Genomic DNA, 12,267 nt, shown 5'->3' on the forward strand with positions numbered 1-12,267 from the left:
GATAGATTCATTAAATATTTATAATGAATCAGGGAAAGGAGGAATGAGGATGAAGAGAGACAGGGTCATAGGACCTCAAGAGGGATAGAGGACAAAAACATTTTTTGAGCATCTAGTTTGGGCCAAGCACATATAATTATCTTAAGTGATTCTCACAATAGCTCTTTGGGAGAAATACTACTACTTTAATTTTACAAATGAGGAAACTGAGCCTTAGAAAAGCTAAATTTACAGTCAGGTCTGCCTGACTCCACAGTCAACATCACAGTCTTCCACTGCATTTTCTGGATGTGATGTAAAGGAATAGCTCTGCTTTTGAGTAGGAGGAGGCAAAAAAAAAAAAAAAAAAAAATCTGGGCACTGAATAGCACAGGTGGTTCCAGGTTCCAGGTACACTCCCTAGTGCCACCAGAGAGGTGTCCCTTGACCTTCCAGCAAGTCTTGTGTGCATGCATATGTGTGCATGCATGTGTGTTTTTAAATTGGCACTATTGCTCAGATGATATAACACTTAATGACTTGTGTACAGCAAACAAGCTATTTTTTGGAGACTGACATTTCAGGGAAGAGGGGAAAGCTGCTACGGCATCCTCCTCCAGTGGGGTTGTCATGAATGTATTGCAGCGTGGAAAGCATCTTGACCCAAAGAGCAAAATTCCCATGTGGTCCTCTGTTGCCCTCCTGTTTTACTTTCATTTTAAAATATTGAGTGCATGAGGAACATGGCACTGATTTTTTTGTTGTTGTTCCAGCCAAATTAGCAGTTTGTAAGAGAAGAAGGAATCTCACTGTAGCCCTAGTATTCCATGGCCCTAATACTTCACTGCAGCTTACCCACCAGTGAAGCAAAAGAGGAAACCAGGCGTTTGCCTTTTGAGGTCACTGAGATGGTACAGGGTTGGCGGGCAACAAGCCATGTATTGGGGGTGACTCTTCATGCCTCAATTACAGGTGACAGTAGGAGACAGGTTATGAAAACACTGAAGCAGGGAAGAATATTCTGAAAGGCAACAGGTGGTTTGATTTTGAAATTTCATTTCTGTTTTTCTCTCTACCCACACACCAAGTGATAAAATGGGAATGAAACTTAGTACAAATCTTAAAATTATGCCAGAAAGCAAACAGCTCCCCTCTTTGGGTACTTGCCTTAAACTTGCCTGGTTTGTACAGGTTTTGCCTGATGCATTAGGAAACAATCTATAACAGATTCTAAGGGTCTTCATTTAATTTTACCTTCCATACTAAGAAAAGTTGGTGTTTTCCTCCTGGTCATTATGCCTTCCTGTTTATCTGTGAACTTCTTTTTTTAAAAAATTAATCTGTACCCTATCCTCGTCAGGGCTTATACCACTATTGATGCAAAACCACAAAGGGAACTCCTTGATGAACAATCAGTAGCCAAGTGAACAAAACTCTATGGTGTTTTGAAATGGAATCAGTTACTGCAGAACTGCATGAGCTATGAGGGCACAAACTGTGTCATAGCTAGAGGAACAAACACATATTGTGGGTGACACAGAGACATGTGCCTCCAGAGGTCATTTTGCATATTCATTTGCATATTTGTTGTATGGGTTCAACATGTGTATTGGGCTTCAATGTGAGGCTTTTAATATGCATATCCTGTTTACCAATAAAAAAAATTATTGAAGTGGATGAATCCTGTGAGACTTGACAAGTTTGTGCAAATCATACTTTCAACCTCTTCTTTCCATGTAACTTTTATATGAAATAAAGTAACCAATTTACAGTTTAAAAAAAAAATATTACTAATGCCACCAATAAAATTACTGAGAATAGTTTAAATTTTTTTGCATGTGCTCTTTCTATTCTCTTTCCTTTATTTTTTATTGTTGGAGTATATCTATATTGTCTACACATACAGCCATTATGTACCAAATACTCTCCTCTTGACTCCTCATTTAATTTCAATTGTACAAGTAATGTATGTCTAATGTTCATCAACAGTCTCTATGCCAATGTATCTCTAACCATTTCAGTTGCCTGAGGTTTATTCTCTAGTTAGTTTCTCAGGAAGTGCTCATAGAAACAATATCCTCTGAGTTCTTGAATGTTGGTAACAGTTTTTGCCCTTTATACCTGAAAGTCAGTTTTGCTGGATATAAAATAATTGGCTCACATTTTCTTTCCTTGAGTTTCTTGAAAATGTTATTCAATTTTCTTTTGATGATAATCTAATTTTCTTTCCATTATAAGTCTTTTACTGTTTTTGCATTATTTTATTTTTCTTCAAAGTCCACTAATTTTACTAGAATCTGTCTTGCAGTTGGTTGTTCTTGCTCAATATTTGATATATGTATTATGCTCTTTCAATATATAGTTCCAAATATTTTTTTTTTCAGCAAAATTCTCTCAAAATATAGTTTTTAGTATTTGTTCTTTTCCCTTGTTTGTTTGTTTTTTTTCCTTTTGGGAACTCCTGTCATCCATGTGTTGGATCTTCTTTGTCTTCAATATTCATTGCTTTCTCTTAAATCATCCTTTTCATCTCTTTCTTCATTTCATATTGATTTTTTTTTCTGGTAACATTTATATTTTATTTCAAAATTATAGTTAAGGCCATCTTACATTGTCTAAAGATTACTTGCAAAAGCTGAAAATTAATAAATATTCTTGTTATTATAACTGTATAAAAGTTGTCTGCCACAGAGCCATGTAGCATGCCTGTGATTAGACTTCCTGCTCTATGATTCCAACATCACAATCCCTGTGCCACTCAGAGAAGAGAGTTCAAGGGAGGTCTTTCTTAGTCTCAAACAATTCTTCATAATGATGCCATAATTACTTTTGTTTCACATTTGGACTAAGGCTTTCTGTTCTGATTGTTTAGTTAATGTAACATTAGTGAGCTCAATAGGAAATATTTTTTGCTCATATTAAATCCAAAGTGAGTATTGCTGACTGACAGTCTTCTCTGATGTTGGTGATGATTTGGGAACTGCCATCTTCCACAACTTGATTTCAAGGTTGTCAGCCCATCTCCATCCAGTTGGTAGAGAAGAAGGAAAGAGCATGGAGGTTGTTAGGGGTAGGTCCACAGGTGATGCATATCCCATACATATATATTCTACTAGGAGAATTCAGCCACATAGCAATGCTCAACTGCAAGGGAAACTAGGAAATACAATCAGTTATAAACACAGGTAGAAGAAAGAACAGATTTGGTAAACAGCTGGTCCATCTATGACACAAATGTGTTTTATTTGTACTATAATTTTGAATTCTCTTTATTTTTCCCTTGTTGATTAAGAAAAATGCCTTCCTCACAGTAATCCAAATATCTTCTCCTTCTTTCTTCCTTTATATTGTTATGAATGAACTCTGGTTTTCTCCCCTAATTTAAACTTGGTTGCTTGATATTTGCAAAACAATTGCTTTCCATTTTTCCTAATTTTCTAGTTGCCATTGCACCCCTCCCCCCATACATATTGATTTTTAAAAGTTTCTTCCTTTTCACGTTCTATTTCTCTTAAAGCATTATCTGTTTCTTCTAGTTTGGTCCTCATTTTTAAATGACTTTTTAATTTCATTTCTATTTTTCTGAGTTCTCTTGCCTCACTTCTGAGTTTGTCTAATTCTGATTTATGTTGTTCTTTGATATCTTGTAACATTTTCTTAATGTTTAGCTCATTTTGAAAGAAGGTTTGTAGTTTTGCTATTTTCTGTGGGCATTTTTCTGGTATGCTTACATAGTCTGTAGGATTACTCTACACTTTATTCTTTTTTCTTATAGGAACACATTCAGTGGGATTTGACTTAATTTTTCTTTGCTCAGTTTTAAGTGAAATTAGTTTTCTTTAACTTTTAGAATAAAGTAGATAGCTTTTCTCTTTTCACAGAGCTCCCTCTTGTTTTGTTATTGTGTGTGTGTGAGTGTGTGTTTGGACTGTGTGTTCAAACCTTTGGCTGCTTGCTTTCTGGGATTTCCTGGCTCTTCCCACCCCCACTTTAACTGGACTTTCTCTTTCCCTTGTCTTTTTTGTCCACATCCTGCTCTATTTTGTTGATTCAGCTCCCACAAGTTTCTCCTCAGTGTGTTTGCCTCCCTGGAGGGAGCCCAGCCTGGACTATTTTGAGAGTTTGGGGGACTAGGCTGCTCTAGCCCCTTCTGAGCTCACCGTGGACCTCATATTCAGCCACTACTGGATTGGGCAAACATCTTCCATTTTCAGTTTCTGTTTCCCAACTGTGCTGACATGCTTTCCATTGAATACCTAATGGCTACTTTGAGATTCTCCTATTCAAAAGTCTGTCAGATGTCCCATTTCTTCCCTCTGCACAGATACTGATTACCATACATGCCTAATGACTACTGGTGGTTTGCACTTAAGTGTTTGTATTTTGGGATTTTTTTGTGGGAATAGCTTAACTTTAAGTTTCATTATAAATATTGCCCCTGGGTTTTTGGTTTTGCTACTTAGCTGCTCTGTCTGTTTTTATGAGATGATTTGGAGTGATTTAAGAAACCTACTATGCTGTCATACTGCCATTTTTCCAAAATCTCTCTTGGACCATTTCACTGATGATGAAATTCAACCTGCCTGCCATTTTGCTATTTGATTTGAACTTCACCCGTTTGTGTAGTGCAGATTCAAATTGAGGTTGATAATCATACAGGGGATCATTAGTTACTTCAAATAGTGCATGTTCTTCATCCCAGTGGTGAATTAGAGCTGAATGCCCCTACAGCTCTGGCTTCTTTCAAATCACTTGTGTTAGTCAGGAATCCTCAAGGCCAGTGATTCAACAAGTCCACCTAAGGCCTCGGACCAGTATTCCATCCACACCAGGTCAGGCTGTGGCCCATCTTTCCTGATCACTTTGCATGTCTACTGTGCATCTCGCTGATAGATTGCATTGTACTAAGAACGTATTATCAGCATACATTTTGCAAATTTCAGGATTTTCTTTTCATCCCTTGTACTAACGGTCTACAATCCCATGATGCCTGGATTCTGTCTAAAATTGACAGCTCCTAAAACAGAAATAATCCTAATCTAAACTAATACCTTCTCTGATTGCATTTTTCTTAAAATCACTACCTCAGTAGGCATTTATCAAATACCAACTATCCAACCACGCACTGTACTGTATGCTAGGAGCATAAAGATAAATATAGCCTGCTCTCTCCCCTTCGGAATAATAGGGGAGATTAAGAAACAAATATTCACTGTGATGCAGGGAAATAATTGCTAGCATAGAAATACAGACTATACAATGTATGGAGGGGGGTACAAATAAAGAAGCAACTGTCAACAGGAGTTCCTATCTCAGAAAAAAATGTATTCTAACATGTTCCATCCTATAAAGTATATGTATTTGGCAAAGATTGGAATGGAATGCAGAATTGGAAAAACAGCTTTTGTGTTAAAAAGGAGAAAAATGAGTATTTTTTTCTTGTTAAATTTCCTTTATTGTAGTTACTTTTTAATAATGAATAATACACGACCCTTAGCTATTTTCTTGATGCATTTTCACCTGAATAAACAAGACATAACTCCTGGCCCTGGCAGTAGACACCTGTGAGCTTTTCCATCCTCTTTCCCTCACTGTAAGTACTGGTAGGAAAATACTATGAGATTTCAAATGTGTCACCATCATTATGATTTCCAAAAGAGAAAAGAAGGAGGAAAAGCTGACTAGAAAAATGATGATGGCATCAATCCCAGACAGAATCCTTTGGAACCAGATGCGGAAGATGGGAAACGCCAAGCAGGTGTTTCCAGAATCAGATTCCAGTTTCTCATAATGAGACTTGAAGCAAGCCCAGCAGAGTCTGTGCTGGCAAACAGGTTTGGGAGATCCAGGGGTTGGCCCTGCATGTGGAGCAGCAGCAGCTGTGCACACACAGGCCTCCACAGTGGGTGGGGAACCACAGATTTAATTACCTGAGAAGTCCACCAAGCACCTCCCATGGCCCCGTGCTGGGAAGAGCACGGGAATTTTAATGCAGACAGAAGTAACGTTGTTTTAGAGAAAACGACCCACTTGTATTCTACATGTAAACAGAATAAGGGCATCTGAGCTATCTAAAAAAAGGAGAAACCATTGATGCTGGTTAACCTTAGAAGACTGTCAGCCAGGGTGCCAGGAGAACCACAGTACTAACCAAAGATATGCCTGCTTCTGGTCATTGTAGCACCACAAGAAGTTCCCAGAGCCCTCTCCTTTAACATTTCAGCTCTCGGTCCCATTTTCAGCTATACTGGGACATACACTCTAACATCTGAGCCGAGTCAGGAGCTGCAGAAAATGAAGCAGGTAATTCCTCTCCCTACGCAGCTGGACTGAAGCTCAAAACCTCAAATGAAGGAACCTCTCCTGAGTCTGTCCAAGTACTGCCCCTCCTGGCTTGTGTCTTGCAGAACACTGAGGACCCAGAATTGCAGATGACCTGCAGGATTTTCTGGAGGCTGCTAGACAGAATGTAGAATCAACTTGGCACCAGACTTGCCAAATTTCAGATAAAGAATTGCCGTGTGTCTGAAAACCTGATTATTTCTAAATCAAATTCTGTTTCATACGTGTTAGGAGAGTTTTGTGTTGTCAAAGAAAAATGTTTCAACAGGAGGAGAGGGAAGGGAAGGACTATAGGGGCTCGTTTTCCCTCATTGCTTTGAGTTTTCTAAAATAATTGTTTTTCATTACCTCAGTGGCAGAGTGGAGATAGACGGATGGCAGTGTTTAATGTGATTGGGAAAGGGCATTTTAGGACGGATGGAAGAATGCTGCATGGGAGAGACAGGATTAGAGCTAGACCTGCCAAGACCAGACTTAGAGGGTTGCTTGTTTGGCCGAAGGAGCCCAGGGGCCTCCTGAGGGAGGAGTTGCTCCCCACGTTTCAGGGGCCTGACACTGGGTTTCACCACCCTGCAGCTTCTGCTCTTCAAACAAGCCCGAGATCCAATTCTAGCCAAGGATCACTGCACACAAACATGATCGGATCAAGTGTCCCTAGCAAACAACAAAGACTGGCGTTGGTTGAAAGGAAGAAAGCAGCAGATGATCTCATTAGCATCAGCATCTTTCTCATCACCCTCAGAACTGCTTTCTGGATTTTATTTTATTTCCTGCTGTGGTCATGTGCAGCCCTTATCTGAATAAGGACACCCGCCCCTGGCCTGCGGGTTCTGGTTGGTGGCTGGCAGCTTATCTAAAGTGACAGACGGCTTCTATGCTTCAGAGAGCTAAATGCCTCTTTACTCTTTAAACAAAAGCCCTTCATGGTGGAAAATTTCATTCCTCTCATTTTCTCCAGGGCATGCTATAGAGGCAGCTCTTCCAAGTTCTGAGAATTACCATATTGTTGTCATTGTTTTGGCAATGAACTGTTGAATATGCCACAAAATGTTTCAGGTGAACTATATGTAAGTGTGTTACACACTTAAAACCTGATAAACTAAAATATCAACATACAGGAGGGAAAGAATTATGGCACAATCATCTTCAATGTCATATATTGCTCTTTTTCCTCGAAGATTCATTAAAACCCTCTTTTATAGTGGGTTCTATTGCACTTTTAGGATAAGAAAGAGTATGTAGGGGCTCCAATTTTAGGCAACCTGAGTTCAAGTGCAGCTTTGCCATTTACCTTGCAGTGGGATCTAGGTGAGCTAAGTAATCGCTTTGTGCCACAGCCCCCTCATCAGTGGAGTGAGCCCAATGCATAGAGCTACACGATGATTACATGAGATAAAGCAGGGAAAAAATAGTACAGAGTAAACATTCAGCAAATGTTAGCCATTGTTTTCATGTTTTAACAATTGCTCTATCCCCCATTCTTTGGAATATATGTATTACACAGAGTCCTATCTACAGCACTTTAGTACTTTGCCCAATTTGATTTAATTTCTGAATTTTAAAACCAGTAAATCAAGTACATGCAATACGAACAAACATCTTTCTTATGCGGGCTGAATTAAAGGAAGAAACTAGATGCTATAAAACCTACAATTGGAGAGTCAGATCCTATCATGTGCCACTGAAACACAGAAACTTCCTTGCTTCCACAATCTGCGGTGAAAGTGATTTTATGCTGTTAGCACTGCCTCAGAAATGCCAGTGCCTCCAGCAGCATATGCACTGGGCGTTCCCAGGCCAATAGATGTGAGTGCCTCGATTTGTGTTGGGTCTAAAATTGCAAACTTGACCCACAGGGCTTTCTCAGGCACGGTGGGTACAGCTGCCACAGCTCTGCTCTGACAGCAAGTCCCCCTCCTGCAAGGCCCACCTGCCTGCTCCTCTGGCCACTCGAGACTGGCCTGGATCTGGAACACTTGGGGTGGTGCACAATTAAAAGCACAGGTTCTGGAATGTTCGGATGTGGCCAAAAGTCACAGGACCTAAATATAAGTCAGTAAAGAGTTTTGTTAAGCACATTTTTGTTGTGGTTGTTGGAGGGAGGGGATCAACGATGGAGTTTTGTTAAACCAAATATCAGAAAGTGATGATATAAGTGTGTGTGTGACCAGGAGAAACTGAGGTCTGAACAGGAGTGGGAAGGAAGACACTGGCTGCTCCCTGGGTAAGCAAGCTGCCCAGCCAAGTTCTGGGGAAAAGTGAAATTGCCATTTCAGTCCTCCGTGTCATGTACTCTGTAGGGCCACTGGTGATTTTATTCCTTGGTGGGGCTGAAGTAAGTTTGGACAGAATAGAAGGAAAAAGAGCCTGGTTTTGCTTCTCATTTTGCACACCTCCTATCCCCTATCCCTTCTCTCTTGTTCCTAACTTTAAACACTTGCTTCCCTCAGTTTTTTACTAAGTGTCCCAAGGTGCTTGAATTCCTGTTTCAATTTGTAATGGAGGTGGCTGCTGGTATCCACAGTCCTACTCATTTTCGAACAAAACTCTCTGGTTCCTCCCCCCCACAGGACTTGCTCTCTTCCCCTGAGCCTCCCGGTTCAAAAGCTGGTTCAAAGCCTGGCCTCACCATGGACTAGCTCTGTAGCCTTAGGCAAATCTCACCTGCTTCCCCATCTTAAAATGAAGCTAAAATACCCACCTCCTGGAATGTGGAATGTCTGAAACAAAATGGCACATAGAGAGTGCCTGGGGTAGGTGCTTGAAAAATGCCAGTTTCTCTCTCTGAACCATCCAGCCTGTAGTGGAGTGCACTGCTGTTCAAAAATTTTCTTTTTCTTCCTTTTCTATTATTGACTTAACATATTGAGTCTGTACTATATGCTTATCTGGCTGCAAAAATGAGAAAAGGCAAAGTTTCAACAGAAAGCAGGACACGAGTGCACAAAAAACAATGGCATACTGTGCACATAGTAGGTGTGCAACTAGCAGTTGTCCAGTCACCATATTTCGGTGACCAAAGCTCTGATCTGTTCTTGAGGGAGCTATTGCCATTCCCCCTGGTCTGAAAAAGGGTGATTTCAGGCAGGGCAGGTAGAATTTCTTTTTCCCATTAACTTGTTTTTTTGTAACTTGTTTTTTGTAACATACACAAACACAAAATTTCCTATTTTAACCACTTGCAAGTATACTATTCAGTGTATTAATTACATTCATGATATTGTGCTACCATCACCGTGTGTCTGCTTTTCCAGTTTCCACTGACTTCTAGCTCCTGGCTCCTCTGAAAGATTGTCTCCAACTTCTGCTGCTTATAAAGGACTCCAGTAATACGAATTAAGGCCCACCCTGATTCAGGTGGGCCATGCCGTAACTAAAAATAGCATCTTCAAAGGTCCTATTTATAAATGGGTTCACATCCGCAGGAATGCAGATTAAGAGCACGTCTTTGTTGGGGTACATAATTCAATCTACCACACTTCCATTCCACCACCACCCACCCAATGGTAACCTCTATTCTACTTTCTGTCTCTATGAATTTGTGTATTCTAGACAATTTATATAAGTGGAATCATACAAAATTTTCCTACTGTATAATATTTTCCTTTTGTGTCTGGCCTATTTCACTCAACAGGATGTCTTCAAGGTTTACCCACGTTCTAGCATGTATCAGAACTTCATTCCTTTTTTGGCTGAATAATATTCCTTTGTATGTATATGTCATTTTGTTTAGCCATTCATCTGTTGATTGATATACACTTGGGTTGCTTCTATCTTTTGGCAGTTGTGAATAATGCCACTATGTATATTGGTGTGCAAATATGTTTGAGTTCCTATTTCAATTCTTTTGGGTATCTACCTAGAACTGGAATTGCCAGGTGTTCCAGTTTGCTAAAGCTGCTGTTATGCCAAATGCCAGAATTGGATTGACTTTTATAAAGTGGATTTATTAGGTTACAGATTTACAGTTCTAAGGCCATAGAAGTGTCCAAACTAAGGCATCAACCAGAGGATACCTTCACTGAAGGAAGGCCAATGGCCTCTGGAACACCTCTGTCATCTGGGAAGACGTGTAGTTGGCATTTGCTGGTCCTTTGCTCCCAGGTTATGTTTCAAAATGGCTTTCTCCAAAATGTCTCTGGGCTTCTGTCTCTCTTAGCTTCTCTTGGCTCTCTGCTTGGTTCTCCTGGAGTGTTTCTCTCTAAGCATCTGAGAGTCCTCTCTTAGCTTCTCCAAGACAAACTCTGGGCTTCATCTCTTAGCTTAGCATCTCCAAATGTCCTTCTGTCTGCATCTCCCGGCATCTCCAAGTTTCTGGGTCTGTGTCAGCTCTTGGCTTCTCCTGGGGGCAAACTCTGGATTTCATATCTTAACTTCTCTCCAAAATGTCTCTCTCAGCTTCTCTTCTCTGTAAGCTCTCTTAAAGGACTCCAGTGATCTAACCAAAACCCACCCTGAATAGGCAGGGTCCACACATCCGTGGAGATGATCTAAACAAAAGGTCTCACCCACAGGTGGGTAAGTCACATCTCCATGGAAACATTCATCAAAAATTTCCACCCAACAAGATTGGATTAAAAGATCATGGCTCTTCTCGGGTCCATAACAGTTTCAAAGTGGCACATCAGATGTTTCAGTTTCCCGCACTGCTCGAGCAGGTAACATGAAATGGGTCACGTTAAACAATGGAAATTTATTCACTTATGGTTTGAGTTTGAGAAAATGTCCAAATCAAGGCATCAACACGGCGATGCTTTCTTCCTAAAGACTGTGGAGGCTGCTTGTCACATGGCAGCATTGCCTGGTCCGTCCCTTCTCCTCTGTGTTCCATTGATGTGCAGCCTCTTGCTTCCTGTGGCTTTTTCTGCGTTTGTGTGAATTTCATTTCATTTATAAAAGGCTCCAGTAAGAGGATTAAGATCCATCCTGATTGGCCTGGGCCACAATTTAACTGAAGTAACCTCATCAAAAATTCCTACTTAACATTGGGTTCACCAGAATGGATTAAATTTAAAAACATGTTTTTCTGGGGTAGATACAGCTTCAAGCCACCATACCAGGTCATGTGATAATTCTATGCTTAAATTTCTGAGTTTTTCCACAATGGCTGTACCATTTTACATTCAGTGAGAAGGATTTTGACTGATTGGGAGGGAGAGCTAAGTATGACTCTCCAAATCCGTAACTTTCCCATTTCTTCAAAATATTTTCTCCCCTCCTTTGTGCCCAGCCCAGAAAAACCATTGTGAAACTTTTGTGAAAGATCTATGAGAAAGTAAGCAAAATAGAACCTTTGGCTTATGTCTAAATGATACTCTAGTTCAAATCTAAAGATCTTGAAACCAAATGTGGCATTTATTTCTTGATTGCAAATGACAGGAAATCAAAAACAAGCTGGCTTATAAAATAAAGGGATTTTATTGGCTGACTGGTAACTTAAAGTTTTGAGATAATGATTTCAGGTAAGGCTTGATCCAGCACAGTTGTGCTTACAGATTCGTACACTAAGAAAAAAGGTAGAGAAATGCCCTTTTCTCGTGTGATTTTTCTTCCACTATTGATAGATCGCAATAAACAGGAAGGTTTTAGTTAGCACTTGGCGATTTTGCGCCTTGGTTCTGATGTAGGTGTGACATTTGCAGACATGGAACTAAAGGCAAGATCAAATGAATGGAGGGTCTAAACAGTTCCCGAAACAGAGAAATTCCTTTGGTGCCCCCCCGGCCCGGCTCCTCTTTGAGGATGCTATGTGCTCCTTCTCAAGTGGCTCTGCATTCTTTGGTTTCTGTTAATGCCTCCCCTGGTCCCAAATGATGCTATCCTTTGACTAATATTAATATTTTGTAAATGTTTAGGTGAATCAAGTGTGCCTTAAAAGGAAAACCATGGTTTTAAGCCTTGAAGTGAAATAGGGAACTTGGTCTACAGCAAAAAAAGAAGACTGAC

This window comes from Choloepus didactylus, chromosome 3, assembly GCF_015220235.1.
Source record: "Choloepus didactylus isolate mChoDid1 chromosome 3, mChoDid1.pri, whole genome shotgun sequence".
NCBI lineage: Eukaryota > Metazoa > Chordata > Mammalia > Pilosa > Megalonychidae > Choloepus > Choloepus didactylus.